This window comes from Coregonus lavaretus, assembly GCF_964263955.1.
Source record: "Coregonus lavaretus genome assembly, chromosome: 35".
In the NCBI taxonomy this organism is placed as follows: domain Eukaryota; kingdom Metazoa; phylum Chordata; class Actinopteri; order Salmoniformes; family Salmonidae; genus Coregonus; species Coregonus lavaretus.
In genome coordinates, this window is record NC_140022.1 from 16801929 (window position 1) to 16813506 (window position 11578).

The following is an 11578-nucleotide window of genomic DNA, read 5'->3' on the forward strand; positions in this document are numbered from 1 at the left end:
AGTCCAAGATGGTCCGGACCCTGTACGCCGGGGCCCCCTCGATGTCCAAAGGGGGCGGAGGGGTCTCTCCTGTCTCATCTTCTTGGAGTGGACCAGCTACCACCGGCCTGAGAAGAGACACATGGAACGAGGGGTTAATATTTTTGTACTCTATAGGCAATTGTAACCTGTAACACACCTCGTTCAATCTTCTCAGGACTTTGAAGGGCCCCACAAACCGCCGACCCAGCTTCCGGCAGGGCAGGCGGAGGGGCAGGTTTCGAGTCGAGAGCCAGACTCGATCTCCCGGTGCGTACACCGGTCCCTCACTGCGGTGGCGGTCGGCGCTCGCCTTTTGTTGACGGATGGCACGCTGCAGATGGACATGGGCAGCGTCCCACGTGTCCTCCGAGCGCCGAATCCAATCGTCCACCGCAGGGGCCTCGATCTGGCTCTCGTTCCATGGCGCCAGGACCGGCTGATAACCTAAAACACACTGGAAGGGTGTTAAATTGGTGGAGGAGTGGCGGAGAGAGTTCTGGGCCATCTCTGCCCAGGGGATGAACCTCGACCACTCCTCCGGCTGGTCCCAGCAATAGGACCTCAAAAACCTACCCACATCCTGGTTGACACGTTCTACCTGCCCATTGCTCTTTGGGTGATACCCCGAGGTAAGGCTTACCGAGACCCCCAACCGTTCCATAAATGCCCCCCAAACTCTGGAGGTGAACTGGGGACCTCGGTCAGACACTATATCCTCGGGGACCCCATAGTGCCGGAACACATGGGTAAATAGGGCCTCAGCGGTTTGTAGGGCAGTAGGGAGACCCGGCATGGGAAGGAGACGACAGGCCTTGGAAAACCGATCCACAACGACCAAAATGGTGGTATTCCCCTGGGAGGGGGGTAGATCGGTAACAAAATCTACCGAGAAGTGGGACCATGGTCGTTGTGGAACGGGCAGGGGATGTAGCTTTCCCCTGGGCAAATGTCTAGGCGCCTTACACTGGGCACACACCGAGCAGGAGGAGACATAAACCCTCACATCCCTAGCTAACGTTGACCACCAGTATTTCATGCTAAGACAGTGCACTGTCCGGCCAATACCTGGATGTCCAGAGGAGGGCGATGTATGAGCCCAATAAATAAGACGATCACGAATCTCGAGCGGCACGTACGTCCGCCCCACAGGACACTCGGGGGGAGTAGGGTCGGTACGCAGTGCCCGCTCGATTTCCGCATCGACCTCCCATACCACCGGAGCCACCAAACAAGACTCCGGCAATATGGAAATAGGCTCGTTGGACCTCTCCTCTGTGTCATACCGCCGGGACAGGGCGTCTGCCTTACCATTCTGGGACCCAGGGATGTACGTGATCTTAAAAACAAACCGGGTTAGGAACATGTTCCACCTACCCTGACGAGGGTTTAATCTCCTAGCTGCCCGGATGTACTCCAGGTTACGGTGATCAGTCAGAATGAGGAAAGGGTGTTGAGCCCCCTCTAGCCAATGCCTCCACACCTTTAGGGCCTGGACTACTGCTAACAGCTCCCTGTCCCCTACATCATAGTTGCGCTCCGCCGAGCTGAGCTTCTTGGAGTAGAACGCACAGGGGCGGAGTTTAGGTGGCGTGCCGGACCGTTGTGATAGAACTGCCCCAATACCGGTCTCGGACGCGTCAACCTCTACTTGGAATGGCAAAGAGGGATCCGGATGCGCCAGCACGGGAGCCGAGGTGAACAGGTTCTTTAGTTTGACAAATGCCCTGTCCGCCTCAGCCGACCACTGCAAACGAACCGGACCACCCTTTAGCAGGGACGTAATGGGAGCTGCAACCTGTCCAAAGCCCCGAATAAACCTCCGGTAGTAATTAGCAAAACCCAAGAACTGCTGCACCTCCTTTACAGTAGTTGGAGATTGCCAATTACGCACGGCCGATACCCGGTCTACCTCTATCTCCACACCAGACGCGGACAACCGATAACCCAAAAAGGAGACGGACTCCTGGAAGAACAGGCATTTCTCTATCTTGACATACAAGTCATGCTCCAACAGTCTTCTCAACACTTGGCGCACCTGGGCTACATGCTCGGCTCGTGTAGAAGAATACACTAGGATGTCGTCGATGTAAACTACTACACCCTGCCCATGCATGTCCCGGAAAATCTCGTCAACAAAGGATTGGAAGACTGAAGGAGCATTCATTAACCCGTATGGCATGACGAGATACTCGTAATGACCCGAGGTGGTGCTAAATGCTGTTTTCCATTCATCCCCCTCCCTAATGCGCACCAGATTATACGCGCTCCTGAGATCCAACTTTGTGAAGAAGCGCGCTCCGCGTAACGACTCCGTCATCGTCGCAATCAGAGGAAGTGGGTAGCTGTACTTAACTGTGATCTGATTGAGACTACGGTAATCAATACACGGGCGCAATCCCCCGTCCTTCTTCTTCACAAAGAAGAAACTCGAGGAGACCGGGGAAGTAGAGGACCGTATGTATCCCTGTGCCAAGGACTCGGCTATGTAAGTCTCCATAGCCGCTGTCTCCTCTTGAGACAGGGGATACCCATGACTCCGTGGCAGAGCCGCTCCTGTTTGGAGATTTATCGCACAGTCCCCCTGTCTATGAGGAGGTAGCCGTGTTGCCCTCGATTTACTAAACACAAGTGCTAAATCCTCATACTCAGGGGGAATGCGTAGTGCGGGCACTTGGTTCGGACTCTCGACCAAGGTCGCCCCTACGGAAACACCTAGACATCTCCCTACACACTGGGCAGACCACTCCATAAGAGCCCTCTGTTGCCACGCTATGGTAGGATCATGGGTACTTAACCAGGGAAGACCCAGCACCACGGGATACGCAGGAGAGTCAATCAGATAAAACTGAATGATCTCCTCATGACCCCCCTGCATCGTCATAGTCAGTGGTGCTGTGACCTCCCTGATCAGGCCCGACCCCAACGGCCGGCTGTCTAAAGCATGGACAGTAAATGGAGTTTCTACCGGCCGAAGGGGAATTCCTAACCTACGACAAAAAGCCCGATCAATAAAGTTCCCAGCTGCGCCTGAATCTACTAGTTCCTTATGCTGGGAAAGAGGTGCCACCTGTGGAAATCTCACAGGAATACTCATGTGACCAACAGAGAGCTCTGGTTAAGTGGGGCGCCTACTCACCTGAAATGACTCCCCAGTGCGTGGCCTGTCGTCACCCCCCTCAGGAGACCCTCCCCAGCACCTGGCCGCGGTGTGTCCTCCACGACCACAGGTGGTGCAGGGGATGGCCCCCCTCGGGTTACCTCTCCTCCTCTCTCTAGCGCCAGCACCCCTGAGCTCCATAGGAATCGGCTCGGAGGTGTTGGAGGGCGGAATGGACGACCCCCACTCGGGATGTCCGCGGGTAGCCAGCAGGGTGTCTAGACGGATGGAAATGTCCACCAACTGGTCGAACGATAGGTTGGTGTCCCTGCAGGCCAGCTCACGATGAACGTCCTCTCGTAGGCTACACCGGTAGTGGTCGATGAGGGCCCTCTCATTCCACCCCGCATCCGCTGCTAGTGTCCGGAACTCCAGTGCGAACTCCTGTGCGCTCCTCTTCTCCTGTCGGAGGTGGAACAGACGCTCTCCCGCCGCTTTCCCCTCAGGTGGATGATCGAAGACAGCCCTGAAGCGGCGGGAGAACTCTGTGTAGGTGACGGTTGCGGCGTCTATTCCCCTCCATTCGGCGTTGGCCCACTCCAACGCCTTGCCGGAGAGACAGGAGATGAGGGCGGAGACGCTCTCGTATCCCGAGGGCGCCGGGTGTATGGTGGCCAGTTAAAGTTCCACCTGCAGAAGAAATCCCTGACACCCGGCTGCAGAACCGTCATATGCCCTCGGGAGCGAGAGCCAAATGCCACTGGGTTCCGGTGCTGAGAGAGGAGGACTGGCCGTTGGTGAGGGGATGTTGTGAGAGTGCGTGGGCACCTCTCGGTTCACCAAACGGCGCAGATGGTTGGACACCTCTTCCACGGCGGCCCCGAGTTGCCGGATCAAGGTGTCCTGGTAATTGATCCGGTCCTCCAGGGATTCGGGTGCCGCCGCTGTTCCTGCTAACTCCATGATGGTGTGTTGTTCTGTCAATGCTCCGTCGTGGGTGTGGTGGAGGAGTCAGGCGCAGGAGAACAGAGGTATAGTCCAACAAGACTTTTAATAGTCGTAAACATATAAATACAACATCGACATAAAACAAAAGTAGCGAGGGAGAATTTACGCATACGCGTAAAACACTAAACATGAATAACTAATAAGGAAAAACAACAAACACGTATCAAATACGGAGGCAACAGGAAAAACAACACACAACTAACCTAGATCACACCACTGAACTTATAAGACACGTAATCAACACTAAAACAGACACAGGTGTGACAGACAGACAAAAGCAATCTACCACAGAAACATAGAGCAGTGGCAGCTAGTACTCCGGGGACGGCGAACGCCGAAGCCTGCCCGAACCAGGAGGAGGAGCAGCCTCGGCCGAAACCGTGACAGTACCCCCCCCCTTGACCTCGGGGACGGCCTCGGGGACGGCCAGGAGGACGCGGACCCGGGCGCGTGGGATGCCCATGGTGAAACTCAGTCAGGAGGGATGGATTGAGAATGTCCCTCCTGAACACCCAGCACCGTTCCTCCGGACCGTACCCCTCCCACTCCACGAGATACTGGAGACCACTCCTCCGGCGCCTCGAGTCCAAGATGGTCCGGACCCTGTACGCCGGGGCCCCCTCGATGTCCAAAGGGGGCGGAGGGGTCTCTCCTGTCTCATCTTCTTGGAGTGGACCAGCTACCACCGGCCTGAGAAGAGACACATGGAACGAGGGGTTAATATTTTTGTACTCTATAGGCAATTGTAACCTGTAACACACCTCGTTCAATCTTCTCAGGACTTTGAAGGGCCCCACAAACCGCCGACCCAGCTTCCGGCAGGGCAGGCGGAGGGGCAGGTTTCGAGTCGAGAGCCAGACTCGATCTCCCGGTGCGTACACCGGTCCCTCACTGCGGTGGCGGTCGGCGCTCGCCTTTTGTTGACGGATGGCACGCTGCAGATGGACATGGGCAGTGTCCCACGTGTCCTCTGAGCGCCGAATCCAATCGTCCACCGCAGGGGCCTCGATCTGGCTCTCGTGCCATGGCGCCAGGACCGGCTGATAACCTAAAACACACTGGAAGGGTGTTAAATTGGTGGAGGAGTGGCGGAGAGAGTTCTGGGCCATCTCTGCCCAGGGGATGAACCTCGACCACTCCTCCGGCTGGTCCCGGCAATAGGACCTAAAAAACCTACCCACATCCTGCTTGACACGTTCTACCTGCCCATTGCTCTTTGGGTGATACCCCGAGGTAAGGCTTACCGAGACCCCCAACCGTTCCATAAATGCCCCCCAAACTCTGGAGGTGAACTGGGGACCTCGGTCAGACACTATATCCTCGGTGACCCCATAGTGCCGGAACACATGGGTAAATAGGGCCTCAGCGGTTTGTAGGGCAGTAGGGAGACCCGGCATGGGAAGGAGACGACAGGCCTTGGAAAACCGATCCACAACGACCAAAATGGTGGTATTCCCCTGGGAGGGGGGTAGATCGGTAACAAAATCTACCGAGAAGTGGGACCATGGTCGTTGTGGAACGGGCAGGGGATGTAGCTTTCCCCTGGGCAAATGTCTAGGCGCCTTACACTGGGCACACACCGAGCAGGAGGAGACATAAACCCTCACATCCCTAGCTAACGTTGGCCACCAGTATTTCATGCTAAGACAGTGCACTGTCCGGCCAATACCTGGATGTCCAGAGGAGGGCGATGTATGAGCCCAATAAATAAGACTATCACGAATCTCGAGCGGCACGTACGTCCGCCCCACAGGACACTCGGGGGGAGTAGGGTCGGTACGCAGTGCCCGCTCGATTTCCGCATCGACCTCCCATACCACCGGAGCCACCAAACAAGACTCCGGCAATATGGAAGTAGGCTCGTTGGACCTCTCCTCTGTGTCATACCGCCGGGACAGGGCGTCTGCCTTACCATTCTGGGACCCAGGGATGTACGTGATCTTAAAAACAAACCGGGTTAGGAACATGTTCCACCTACCCTGAAGAGGGTTTAATCTCCTAGCTGCCCGGATGTACTCCAGGTTACGGTGATCAGTCAGAATGAGGAAAGGGTGTTGAGCCCCCTCTAGCCAATGCCTCCACACCTTTAGGGCCTGGACTACTGCTAACAGCTCCCTGTCCCCTACATCATAGTTGCGCTCCGCCGAGCTGAGCTTCTTGGAGTAGAACGCACAGGGGCGGAGTTTAGGTGGCGTGCCGGACCGTTGTAATAGAACTGCCCCAATACCGGTCTCGGACGCGTCAACCTCTACTTGGAATGGCAAAGAGGGATCCGGATGCGCCAGCACGGGAGCCGAGGTGAACAGGTTCTTTAGTTTGACAAATGCCCTGTCCGCCTCAGCCGACCACTGCAAACGAACCGGACCACCCTTTAGCAGGGACGTAATGGGAGCTGCAACCTGTCCAAAGCCCCGAATAAACCTCCGGTAGTAATTAGCAAAACCCAAGAACTGCTGCACCTCCTTTACAGTAGTTGGAGTTTGCCAATTACGCACGGCCGATACCCGGTCTACCTCTATCTCCACACCAGACGCGGACAACCGATAACCCAAAAAGGAGACGGACTCCTGGAAGAACAGGCATTTCTCTATCTTGACATACAAGTCATGCTCCAACAGTCTTCTCAACACTCGGCGCACCTGGGCTACATGCTCGGCTCGTGTAGAAGAATACACTAGGATGTCGTCGATGTAAACTACTACACCCTGCCCATGCATGTCCCGGAAAATCTCGTCAACAAAGGATTGGAAGACTGAAGGAGCATTCATTAACCCGTATGGCATGACGAGATACTCGTAATGACCCGAGGTGGTGCTAAATGCTGTTTTCCATTCATCCCCCTCCCTAATGCGCACCAGATTATACGCGCTCCTGAGATCCAACTTTGTGAAGAAGCGCGCTCCGCGTAACGACTCCGTCATCGTCGCAATCAGAGGAAGTGGGTAGCTGTACTTAACTGTGATCTGATTGAGACTACGGTAATCAATACACGGGCGCAATCCCCCGTCCTTCTTCTTCACAAAGAAGAAACTCGAGGAGACCGGGGAAGTAGAGGACCGTATGTATCCCTGTGCCAAGGACTCGGCTATGTAAGTCTCCATAGCCGCTGTCTCCTCTTGAGACAGGGGATACCCATGACTCCGTGGCAGAGCCGCTCCTGTTTGGAGATTTATCGCACAGTCCCCCTGTCTATGAGGAGGTAGCCGTGTTGCCCTCGATTTACTAAACACAAGTGCTAAATCCTCATACTCAGGGGGAATGCGTAGTGCGGGCACTTGGTTCGGACTCTCGACCAAGGTCGCCCCTACGGAAACACCTAGACATCTCCCTACACACTGGGCAGACCAATCCATAAGAGCCCTCTGTTGCCACGCTATGGTAGGATCATGGGTACTTAACCAGGGAAGACCCAGCACCACGGGATACGCAGGAGAGTCAATCAGATAAAACTGAATGATCTCCTCATGACCCCCCTGCATCGTCATAGTCAGTGGTGCTGTGACCTCCCTGATCAGGCCCGACCCCAACGGCCGGCTGTCTAAAGCATGGACAGTAAATGAAGTTTCTACCGGCCGAAGGGGAATTCCTAACCTACGACAAAAAGCCCGATCAATAAAGTTCCCAGCTGCGCCTGAATCTACTAGTTCCTTATGCTGGGAAAGAGGTGCCACCTGTGGAAATCTCACAGGAATACTCATGTGACCAACAGAGAGCTCTGGTTAAGTGGGGCGCCTACTCACCTGAAATGACTCCCCAGTGCGTGGCCTGTCGTCACCCCCCTCAGGAGACCCTCCCCAGCACCTGGCCGCGGTGTGTCCTCCACGACCACAGGTGGTGCAGGGGATGGCCCCCCTCGGGTTACCTCTCCTCCTCTCTCTAGCGCCAGCACCCCTGAGCTCCATAGGAATCGGCTCGGAGGTGTTGGAGGGCGGAATGGACGACCCCCACTCGGGACGTCCGCGGGTAGCCAGCAGGGTGTCTAGACGGATGGAAATGTCCACCAACTGGTCGAACGATAGGTTGGTGTCCCTGCAGGCCAGCTCACGATGAACGTCCTCTCGTAGGCTACACCGGTAGTGGTCGATGAGGGCCCTCTCATTCCACCCCGCATCCGCTGCTAGTGTCCGGAACTCCAGAGCGAACTCCTGTGCGCTCCTCTTCTCCTGTCGGAGGTGGAACAGACGCTCTACGAATTCTGCGTAGGTGACGGTTGCGGCGTCTATTCCCCTCCATTCGGCGTTGGCCCACTCCAATGCCTTGCCGGAGAGACAGGAGATGAGGGCGGAGACGCTCTCGTATCCCGAGGGTGCCATGTGTATGGTGGCCAGTTAAAGTTCCACCTGCAGAAGAAATCCCTGACACCCGGCTGCAGAACCGTCATATGCCCTCGGGAGCGAGAGCCGAATGCCACTGGGTTCCGGTGCTGAGAGAGGAGGACTGGCCGTTGGTGAGGGGATGTTGTGAGAGTGCGTGGGCACCTCTCGGTTCACCAAACGGCGCAGATGGTTGGACACCTCTTCCACGGCGGCCCCGAGTTGCCGGATCAAGGTGTCCTGGTAATTGATCCGGTCCTCTAGGGATTCGGGTGCCGCCGCTGTTCCTGCTAACTCCATGATGGTGTGTTGTTCTGTCAATGCTCCGTCATGGGTGTGGTGGAGGAGTCAGGCGCAGGAGAACAGAGGTATAGTCCAACAAGACTTTTAATAGTCGTAAACATATAAATACAACATCGACATAAAACAAAAGTAGCGAGGGAGAATTTACGCATACGCGTAAAACACTAAACATGAATAACTAATAAGGAAAAACAACAAACACGTATCAAATACGGAGGCAACAGGAAAAACAACACACAACTAACCTAGATCACACCACTGAACTTATAAGACACGTAATCAACACTAAAACAGACACAGGTGTGACAGACAGACAAAAGCAATCTACCACAGAAACATAGAGCGGTGGCAGCTAGTACTCCGGGGACGGCGAACGCCGAAGCCTGCCCGAACCAGGAGGAGGAGCAGCCTCGGCCGAAACCGTGACATCGCTGTTTAACCCCCTCCCCTCTCTTTCTCTCACTGCGGCCTACCGGCTGCTCCTGAAACTTGGCATCTTTTAGCCTTCACGATTGCATCAATATCAGGTGTCAAATCCTGAATAGCAGCCAATTTCATAATGTCATTTAAGTGCTTGTGTGTTAGCCTTGATTTATTAATGTTCATTACAGAGAAAACCTGTTCACAAAGATAGGTAGTCCCAAACATGCATAAAACCTTTGCAGCCAGGGCTGTTAATTTGGGGCACCCTGGCAAGAGATACTGATAAAATGTGTCCAAGCCCACAGAGGCAAATGTGTCCTTCATACCTGAATCACACTGCAAGTCAATTATTTCGAGTTGGATGTCAGCGGGCAGATCAGAAGCCTTGACTGTGAATGGCGAGCAAAAAACGGCAAATTCTGTCTCAAGTTCACCGAAGACCTGAAACCGTCGCTCAAACTCCCGCAGCAATCCTGTAATCTTGTCTTTGTATTGAGCCATGTCAGCATTGAGTCCGGTCGCACGCACATCTCTTAGACAAGGGAAATGAGCGGTGTCACCGCTAGATAGTTGTGTCTCCCAGAGTGACAGTTTCAACTTGAATGCGCGTATGCTGTCATAATACTGAGTGACAACTTTTTTGCGGCCCTGCAACATTTTGTTAAGATTATTCAGGTGCTCTGTAATATCCACCAGAAAGGCAAGATCCTGCACCCATTCTGGGCATTTAAGTTCCTTCACTGGTATGCCTTTTTTCTCCATGAACTGTTCAATTTGCTCTCGTAGCTCAAAGAAACGCTTCAGCACGGCACCTCGGCTTAACCACCGTACTTCAGTGTGGTATGGCAAGCCATGCGTAATGTCTTTATCACTGAGAAGACTGTCAAACTGATGGTGATTCAAACCTCTTGCTCGGATGAAATTAACAGTGCGGACAACCACCTCCATGACATGATCCATTTTTAATGATTTGCAACACAATGCTTCCTGGTACAAAATACAGTGAAATGTCCAAAGCTCTTGTCCTCCATTTGCGGCCTGTACTTTATCTCTGAATTTTGTCACAACGCCTGCTTTTCTCCCAATCATTGATGGCGCACCATCTGTAGCCAGGCTGACGGCACGGGACCAGTCCACTCCGACTCTGTCCAGCGCTCCAACGAGAGAGGTCATAATTTAATCCGCTGTTGTAGTATCCGTCATAGGTACCAACCCAAGGAACTCCTCGGTGACTGTCAAAGTCGCATCAACACCACGAATGAATATGGCCAGTTGAGCAACATCTGTAATATCAGTGCTCTCATCAATTGCAACCGAAAATGCAACAAATAACTTGACTTTGTGATTCATTTGGCTCTCCAAGTCTGCCGAGAGATCTGAAATTCTATCTGCGACAGTGTTTCTCGTTAGGCTAATGTTGGCAAAGGCCTGTCGCTTTTCGGGGCACACGATTTCTGCAGCCTTTAGCATGCATGTTTTCACGAACTCACCCTCAGAAAATGGCTTGGATCCTAACGCTATCTCATTAGCAATAAGGTAGCTAGCTTTCACCGCTGCATCACTGACCTCTCGGCTACGGGTAAAAACAGACTGCTGTTTCTTCAGACCCACTAACAATTAAATTATCTTCTCTATTCTCAGTTGTCCTCGCAAATGGTTGTATTTTTCACCATGATGAGTCTCATAGTGGCGCCAAATATTATATCCCTTGAGCACTGAAACTTGCTGATTACACACCAAGCACACAGATTTCCCATTCACTTCTGTGAATAAATATGAATCAGTCCATTTTTCTTGGAAAACTCTGCACTCTGTGTCAACTTTTCTCCTTTTTGATAAAGACATTTTGGTAATGTGGGTAATTTTGACAACAAGAGCTTAATAACGATAAGGCAAGATCGGCAGATGGCGCATTCTGGGCGCGTTGCTGTCACGTGCTGTTTATTTCAGGATCTCTCGTTATTTCAGTGACACCTCTGCTGGACAAATTTGGAATATCTGTTCCTTTAAAAAAAAAAAAAGTGGACGTCGTCTCGCGGGCCGGATTGAACCATCTGGCGGGCCGGTTCTGGCCCGCGGGCCGTATGATTGACATCCCTGCACTAGAGCATGCTGGACACTTATTTGGTGCTTGCTGACCTCAATGTGTGCATGCATATCAACAGTCTAAAGCAGTCATCTCCAATCCAAAGAATTAGTTGGAATCATTTGTTTATTAGACATTTCCTATTTATACTGTATGGATAATAAAACCCATCCTTTATTCACTTGTGTTTTAGCTTTTTCCCCACACCCACACTGAAAGATGTTACTATTACTTTAGTCTGTCTTGCTTTATGATAGTCACATGCCTCTACCTTTACAAGATGTCTGCCAGTATTCTTCATGAGGGCTTTAAAGCTAATGTTAATTT